This window comes from Schistocerca gregaria, chromosome 7, assembly GCF_023897955.1.
Source record: "Schistocerca gregaria isolate iqSchGreg1 chromosome 7, iqSchGreg1.2, whole genome shotgun sequence".
Taxonomy (NCBI): domain Eukaryota; kingdom Metazoa; phylum Arthropoda; class Insecta; order Orthoptera; family Acrididae; genus Schistocerca; species Schistocerca gregaria.
The window spans coordinates 6,356,555-6,365,304 of record NC_064926.1 but is presented as its reverse complement, the minus strand read 5'-3'; the positions used below and the strand labels follow the sequence as shown (position 1 = coordinate 6,365,304).

The 8,750-nt window shown below is 45.7% G+C and overlaps 2 non-coding genes across 2 annotated transcripts; both read right to left on the bottom strand.

Annotated features, from left to right (window-relative positions):
- Positions 1-1,100: 1,100 nt before the first annotated feature.
- Trnak-cuu (transfer RNA lysine (anticodon CUU)) lies at positions 1,101-1,173 on the bottom strand. Its single transcript has one exon. It is a non-coding gene; the product is annotated as a tRNA-Lys (tRNA).
- Positions 1,174-4,125: 2,952 nt separating this feature from the next.
- Trnak-cuu (transfer RNA lysine (anticodon CUU)) lies at positions 4,126-4,198 on the bottom strand. Its single transcript has one exon. It is a non-coding gene; the product is annotated as a tRNA-Lys (tRNA).
- Between the last annotated feature and the right edge of the window lie 4,552 nt (positions 4,199-8,750).

Here is an 8,750-nt window from a genome sequence, read left to right as displayed (position 1 = left end):
TTCGCACTGCTCAATTGCTACATTAAAACGGTATGTTTCTTTTTCAGAAGTGGAAAAAAACGAGGGTGACAACATTCGAACCTATAATCATCAGATCCGAAGTCCGACGCCTTATCCATTTTTTTTCTTTTTTTTTTATCCATTAGGCCACATGGTCACTGACGACCAACTATATCATGTATCCGACTCATCTCGAAACGCTCACACCCCTGAGGATTTGTGTTTTCGTTTTACACAGCCACTGCCCCTTGCTCTTTCCCACCCATTCGTTACATTCAACCTCTTACGAGACCGACCAAATATAGACTGAGAAACAAGACCACACACTTTGTGCATTCGGAAACGAAGGCAGGGCGTCCCTCGCCGCAATTGCTACGATGGCCATTTGCTACTTCTGCAGAAGCGGCGGCGGCGGCGGCGGCGGCGACGACGACGACGACGACGACGACGACGACGACGACGACGACCGCGAGAGGCTCTGAGATATGTGAGAAATACATCTATAAAATGTAATTCAGACTGCCTTGTCCCACTTTATGCTATACCGCTTTGGCAAATGCTTTATCTGCGCCATTCGCCTTAATCACATCTGAGAGTAATTCTTAAAAAAACGCCTGTCGCTAATTGTTCGTCATCACAGATACTGTTTGCTATACGGCCACGATGCGCAACTGATTTCCAAAATTCATCTTTCTCCTGTGTGGATGGAACGTCCGATGCCTGGTTTATTAGAGCAGTGCTCTACCACTGAGCTAAAGAGGCGCGGCCTAGCGGTACTCTTGGGTACTTCATCCTTACGGTCGTCAGCATCATCAGACTTCAGCTGACAACACTTCATATTACCGGCTAATATTTGCAGCTATGGCGACCCATTACTGCTTGGCTACACATCTGACACGTAACCGATGTGCTCTCCAAACAACAACACTTGCATTTCAGAACATGTCTTCCACACATGTCAACAAAATCACCTTCACATTCAAATACAGTTTCCTTGTGACTGTCAGAGACGTAGGCAAAGTTTAAAGTTGCTATTTCCATTACATCTCCTTAATCAGAAAAACATTAATTTACATCTGCAGCGGAACAAAATTGCGTTCCGCCCAGCGTGTGGCTCGAACCCACGACCCTAGGATTAAGAGTCTGACGCTCTACCGACTGAGCTAGCCGGCTACCTCGATGAATACCTGCCGGATAGCACGTCACACAGTACTCGTTTGGGTTGGGTGGTCCCATACAGAATCTCTCCATGCTGCCTAATGTTTTCCTAACGTCACACTCGTCACGTACTTCACTTTTATGTCATAATCATTTCTGAGAGGTAAAGAAATTGCATGACAGCATGCAGAGCTAGTGGCGTCAAAATTAACACACATACTTTATGTGACTAAAAAGCCGAACGAGTTACTTTCCGACGTTGTTTTAGATGTGCAAGTGCCAGTCAAAACTCGCGGTGTCGGCACTCTGCCGACCATTTCGCTAGTTAACACCGGTCTTGTTGTGTGTGTTTCAAGCTCAAGAGCATTTCCAAGCAAAAAATGGTCAACAGCAACATTCAGACGGTTTCGCACTGCTCAATTGCTACATTAAAACGGTATGTTTCTTTTTCAGAAGTGGAAAAAAACGAGCGTGACAACATTCGAACCTATAATCATCAGATCCGAAGTCAGACGCCTTATCCATTAGGCCACATGGTCACTGACGACCAACTATATCATGTATACGACTCATCTTGAAACGCTCACACCCCTGAGGATTTGTGTTTTCGTTTTACACAGCCGCTGCCCCTTGCTCTTTCCCACCCATTCGTTACATTCAACCTCTTACGAGACCGACCAAATATAGACTGAGAAACAAGACCACACACTTTATGCATTCGGAATCGAAGGCAGGGCGTCCCTCGCCGCATTTTCTACGATGGCCATTTGCTAGTTCTGCAGAACCGGCGGCGGCGGCGACGACGACGACGACGACGACGACGACGACCGCGAGTGGCTCTGAGATATGTGAGAAATACATCTATAAAATGTAATTCAGACTGCCTCGTCCCACTTTATGCTATACCGCTTTGGCAAATGCTTTATCTGCGCCATTCGCCTTAATCACATCTGAGAGTAATTCTTAAAAAAACGCCTGTCGCTAATTGTTCGTCATCACAGATACTGTTTGCTATACGGCCACGACGCGCAACTGATTTCCAAAATTCATCTTTCTCCTGTGTGGATGGAACGTCCGATGTCTGGTTTATTAGACCAGTGCTCTACCACTGAGCTAAAGAGGCGCGGCCTAGCGGTACACTTGGGTACTTCGTCCTTACGGTCGTCTGCGTCATCAGACTTCAGCTGACATCACTTCATATTACCGGCTAATATTTGCAGCTATGGCGACCCATTACTGCTTGGCTACACATCTGACACGTAACCGATGTGCTCTCCAAACAACAACACTTGCATTTCAGAACATGTCTTCCACACATGTCTACAAAATCACCTTCACATTCAAATACAGTTTCCTTGTGACTGACAGAGACGTAGGCAAAGTTTAAAGTTGCTATTTCCATTACATCTCCTTAATCAGAAAAACGGTAATTTACATCTGCAGCGGAACAAAATTCCGCTCCGCCCAGCGTGTGGCTCGAACCCACGACCCTAGGATTAAGAATCTGACGCCCTACCGACTGAGCTAGCCGGCTACCTCGGTGAATACCTGCCGGATAGCACGTCACACAGTACTCGTTTGGGTTGGGTGGTCCCATACAGAATCTCTCCATGCTGCCTAATGTTTTCCTAACGTCACACTCGTCACGTACTTCACTTTTATGTCATAATCATTTCTGAGATGTAAAGAAATTGCATGACAGCATGCAGAGCTAGTGGCGTCAAAATTAACACACATACTTTATGTGACTAAAAAGCCGAACGAGTTACTTTCCGACGTTGTTTTAGATGTGCAAGTGCCAGTCAAAACTCGCGGTGTCGGCACTCTGCCGACCATTTCGCTAGTTAACACCGGTCTTGTTGTGTGTGTTTCAAGCTCAAGAGCATTTCCAAGCAAAAAATGGTCAACAGCAACATTCAGACGGTTTCGTACTGCTCAATTGCTCCATTAAAACGGTATGTTTCTTTTTCAGAAGTGGAAAAATCGAGCGTGACAACATTCGAACCTATAATCATCAGATCCGAAGTCCGACGCCTTATCCATTAGGCCACATGGTCACTGATGACCAACTATATCATGTATATGACTCATCTTGAAACGCTCACACCCCTGAGGATTTGTGTTTTCGTTTTACACAGCCGCTGCCCCTTGCTCTTTCCCACCCATTCGTTACATTCAACCTCTTACGATACCGACCAAATATAGACTGAGAAACAAGACCACACACTTTGTGCATTCGGAAACGAAGGCAGGGCGTCCCTCGCCGCAATTGCTACGATGGCCATTTGCTACTTCTGCAGAAGCGGCGGCGGCGACGACGACGACGACGACGACCGCGAGAGGCTCTGAGATATGTGAGAAATACATCTATAAAATGTAATTCAGACTGCCTCGTCCCACTTTATGCTGTACCGCTTTGGCAAATGCTTTATCTGCGCCATTCGCCTTAATCACATCTGAGAGTAATTCTTAAAAAAACGCCTGTCGCTAATTGTTCGTCATCACAGATACTGTTTGCTATACGGCCACGACGCGCAACTGATTTCCAAAATTCATCTTTCTCCTGTGTGGATGGAACGTCCGATGCCTGGTTTATTAGAGCAGTGCTCTACCACTGAGCTAAAGAGGCGCGGCCTAGCGGTACTCTTGGGTACTTCATCCTTACGGTCGTCAGCATCATCAGACTTCAGCTGACAACACTTCATATTACCGGCTAATATTTGCAGCTATGGCGACCCATTACTGCTTGGCTACACATCTGACACGTAACCGATGTGCTCTCCAAACAACAACACTTGCATTTCAGAACATGTCTTCCACACATGTCAACAAAATCACCTTCACATTCAAATACAGTTTCCTTGTGACTGACAGAGACGTAGGCAAAGTTTAAAGTTGCTATTTCCATTACATCTCCTTAATCAGAAAAACATTAATTTACATCTGCAGCGGAACAAAATTGCGTTCCGCCCAGCGTGTGGCTCGAACCCACGACCCTAGGATTAAGAGTCTGACGCTCTACCGACTGAGCTAGCCGGCTACCTCGGTGAATACCTGCCGGATAGCACGTCACACAGTACTCGTTTGGGTTGGGTGGTCCCATACAGAATCTCTCCATGCTGCCTAATGTTTTCCTAACGTCACACTCGTCACGTACTTCACTTTTATGTCATAATCATTTCTGAGAGGTAAAGAAATTGCATGACAGCATGCAGAGCTAGTGGCGTCAAAATTAACACACATACTTTATGTGACTAAAAAGCCGAACGAGTTACTTTCCGACGTTGTTTTAGATGTGCAAGTGCCAGTCAAAACTCGCGGTGTCGGCACTCTGCCGACCATTTCGCTAGTTAACACCGGTCTTGTTGTGTGTGTTTCAAGCTCAAGAGCATTTCCAAGCAAAAAATGGTCAACAGCAACATTCAGACGGTTTCGCACTGCTCAATTGCTACATTAAAACGGTATGTTTCTTTTTCAGAAGTGGAAAAATCGAGCGTGACAACATTCGAACCTATAATCATCAGATCCGAAGTCCGACGCCTTATCCATTAGGCCACATGGTCACTGACGACCAACTATATCATGTATACGACTCATCTTGAAACGCCCACACCCCTGAGGATTTGTGTTTTCGTTTTACACAGCCGCTGCCCCTTGCTCTTTCCCACCCATTCGTTACATTCAACCTCTTACGAGACCGACCAAATATAGACTGAGAAACAAGACCACACACTTTGTGCATTCGGAAACGAAGGCAGGGCGTCCCTCGCCGCAATTGCTACGATGGCCATTTGCTACTTCTGCAGAAGCGGCGGCGGCGACGACGACGAAGACGACGACGACCGCGAGAGGCTCTGAGATATGTGAGAAATACATCTATAAAATGTAATTCAGACTGCCTTGTCCCACTTTATGCTGTACCGCTTTGGCAAATGCTTTATCTGCGCCATTCGCCTTAATCACATCTGAGAGTAATTCTTAAAAAAACGCCTGTCGCTAATTGTTCGTCATCACAAATACTGTTTGCTATACGGCCACGACGCGCAACTGATTTCCAAAATTCATCTTTCTCCTGTGTGGATGGAACGTCCGATGCCTGGTTTATTAGAGCAGTGCTCTACCACAGAGCTAAAGAGGCGCGGCCTAGCGGTACTCTTGGGTACTTCGTCCTTACGGTCGTCTGCATCATCAGACTTCAGCTGACAACACTTCATATTACCGGCTAATATTTGCAGCCATGGCGACCCATTACTGCTTGGCTACACATCTGACACGTAACCGATGTGCTCTCCAAACAACAACACTTGCATTTCAGAACATGTCTTCCACACATGTCTACAAAATCACCTTCACATTCAAATACAGTTTCCTTGTGACTGACAGAGACCTAGGCAAAGTTTAAAGTTGCTATTTCCATTACATCTCCTTAATCGGAAAAACGGTAATTTACATCTGCAGCGGAACAAAATTCCGTTCCGCCCAGCGTGTGGCTCGAACCCACGACCCTAGGATTAAGAGTCTGACGCTCTACCGACTGAGGTAGCCGGCTACCTCGGTGAATACCTGCCGGATAGTACGTCACACAGTACTCGTTTGGGTTGGATAGTCCCATACAGAATCTCTCCATGCTGCCTAATGTTTTCCTAACGTCACACTCGTCACGTACTTCACTTTTATGTCATAATCATTTCTGAGAGGTAAAGAAATTGCATGACAGCATGCAGAGCTAGTGGCGTCAAAATTAACACACATACTTTATGTGACTAAAAAGCCGAACGAGTTACTTTCCGACGTTGTTTTAGATGTGCAAGTGCCAGTCAAAACTCGCGGTGTCGGCACTCTGCCGACCATTTCGCTAGTTAACACCGGTCTTGTTGTGTGTGTTTCAAGCTCAAGAGCATTTCGAAGCAAAAAATGGTCAACAGCAACATTCAGACGGTTTCGTACTGCTCAATTGCTACATTAAAACGGTATGTTTCTTTTTCAGAAGTGGAAAAAAACGAGGGTGACAACATTCGAACCTGTAATCATCAGATCCGAAGTCCGACGCCTTATCCATTAGGCCACATGGTCACTGACGACCAACTATATCATGTATACGACTCATCTCGAAACGCTCACACCCCTGAGGATTTGTGTTTTCGTTTTACACAGCCGCTGCCCCTTGCTCTTTCCCACCCATTCGTTACATTCAACCTCTTACGAGACCGACCAAATAATGACTGAGAAACAAGACCACACACTTTGTGCATTCGGAATCGAAGGCAGGGCGTCCCTCGCCGCATTTGCTACGATGGCCATTTGCTAGTTCTGCAGAAGCGGCGGCGGCGACGACGACCGCGAGAGGCTCTGAGATATGTGAGAAATACATCTATAAAATGTAATTCAGACTGCCTCGTCCCACTTTATGCTGTACCGCTTTGGCAAATGCTTTATCTGCGCCATTCGCCTTAATCACATCTGAGATCAATTCTTAAAAAAAACGCCTGTCCCTAATTGTTCGTCATCACAGATACTGTTTGCTATACGGCCACGACGCGCAACTGATTTCCAAAATTCATCTTTCTGCTGTGTGGATGGAACGTCCGATGCATTGTTTATTAGAGCAGTGCTCTACCACTGAGCAAAGGCGCGGCCTAGCGATACTCTTGGGTACTTCGTCCTTACGGTCGTCTGCATCATCAGACTTCAGCTGACAACACTTCATATTACCGGCTAATATTTGCAGCTGTGGCGACCCATTACTGCTTGGCTACACATCTGACACGTAACCGATGTGCTCTCCAAACAACAACACTTGCATTTCAGAACATGTCTTCCACACATGTCTACAAAATCACCTTCACATTCAAATACAGTTTCCTTGTGACTGACAGAGACGTAGGCAAAGTTTAAAGTTGCTATTTCCATTACATCTCCTTAATCAGACAAACGGTAATTTACATCTGCAGCGGAACAAAATTCCGTTCCGCCCAGCGTGTGGCTCGAACTAACGACCCTAGGATTAAGAGCCTGACGCTCTACCGACTGAGCTAGCCGGCTACCTCGGTGAATACCTGCCGGATAGCACGTCACACAGTACTCGTTTGGGTTGGGTGGTCCCATACAGAATCTCTCCATGCTGCCTAATGTTTTCCTAACGTCACACTCGTCACGTACTTCACTTTTATGTCATAATCATTTCTGAGAGGTAAAGAAATTGCATGACAGCATGCAGAGCTAGTGGCGTCAAAATTAACACACATACTTTATGTGACTCAAAAGCCGAACGAGTTACTTTCCGACGTTGTTTTAGATGTGCAAGTGCCAGTCAAAACTCGCGGTGTCGGCACTCTGCCGACCATTTCGCTAGTTAACACCGGTCTTGTTGTGTGTGTTTCAAGCTCAAGAGCATTTCGAAGCAAAAAATGGTCAACAGCCACATTCAGACGGTTTCGTACTGCTCAATTGCTACATTAAAACGGTATGTTTCTTTTTCAGAACTGGAAAAAAACGAGCGTGACAACATTCGAACCTGTAATCATCAGATCCGAAGTCCGACGCCTTATCCATTTTTTTTTCTCCGACGCCTTATCCATTTTTTTTTCTTATTTTTTTTTTTTCCTCCAACGCCTTAACCACTTTTTTTTTTCTTGCGGTCTACCGCATTTTTTTTTTTTTTTTTGTTTTCTATCCATCTTCTTTGCTCGTTTCTACTGTCTGTTTTGCGCTTTTGTTTCATGCAAAATACACCAAATTTAATATGTCGTAGAAATAACTGCTCCTGGGAAGGACATATTCTTGATCTCATACGTTGCTTTATTCAGAATCACAATGAGACAAATTTAAGTCTTTGCAGTGAGTATAACCTTGACTATAGTACAGGAAAAACGAATTGTTATAACAGATATTCATGTTATCTACGTCCTACTTCATCTCAAGGACGATGTGAAGAAAATTTTGAAATGTTGACTGATACCGGTGCCCATATTGGTTGGTTGTGCGCCAGTGTTGGTGTGAGAGATATACTTGAAAATCTAAGACATTAGGCGCACTGCCGGACAGAATATAGTGGATAAAATGTCCCATAAGCCATAGGTAGCTGTTATGTTTGGCTGCAGGGAAGAGTCGGTAGTCCGGGCGCAGAATGTCGTGGATCTGAATCGCATGAGGCGCAGTCCGGTTGAGCACAGCGAGTTTTTTGCGCGTCCAATTCCAGATGTGCACTTGATCCTTGCAGACAAACAGATGTGCAATAGTCTCAACCATGTGGCACAAGTCGCAGTAGGGACTGGGTGCAAGATTAATCCTGTGCCGCTTTTCTTTCGTCGGAATAGTGTCAGCGACCACGTCATACCATTTGGAGCGGACATCTGTCGGAAGCGTTGGATTATGGATGTTAGCCCAAACGAGGGACCAATTGCAAGCCGGATACTTCTTTTCCAAGGGCCCAGGCAGTGACGGCCGAAGTAAGTGGCGGTACAGTTTTACCGTCGGCTTCTTGAAAAGCTCGTCGTCGAGATAGCTACTTTCAAGGTAATACAGTGCTATATGCTGAAAGTGCGGGCCGACGTGGCCAATGTCCACAGGCGGAGATATATTGCGGGGGCGGG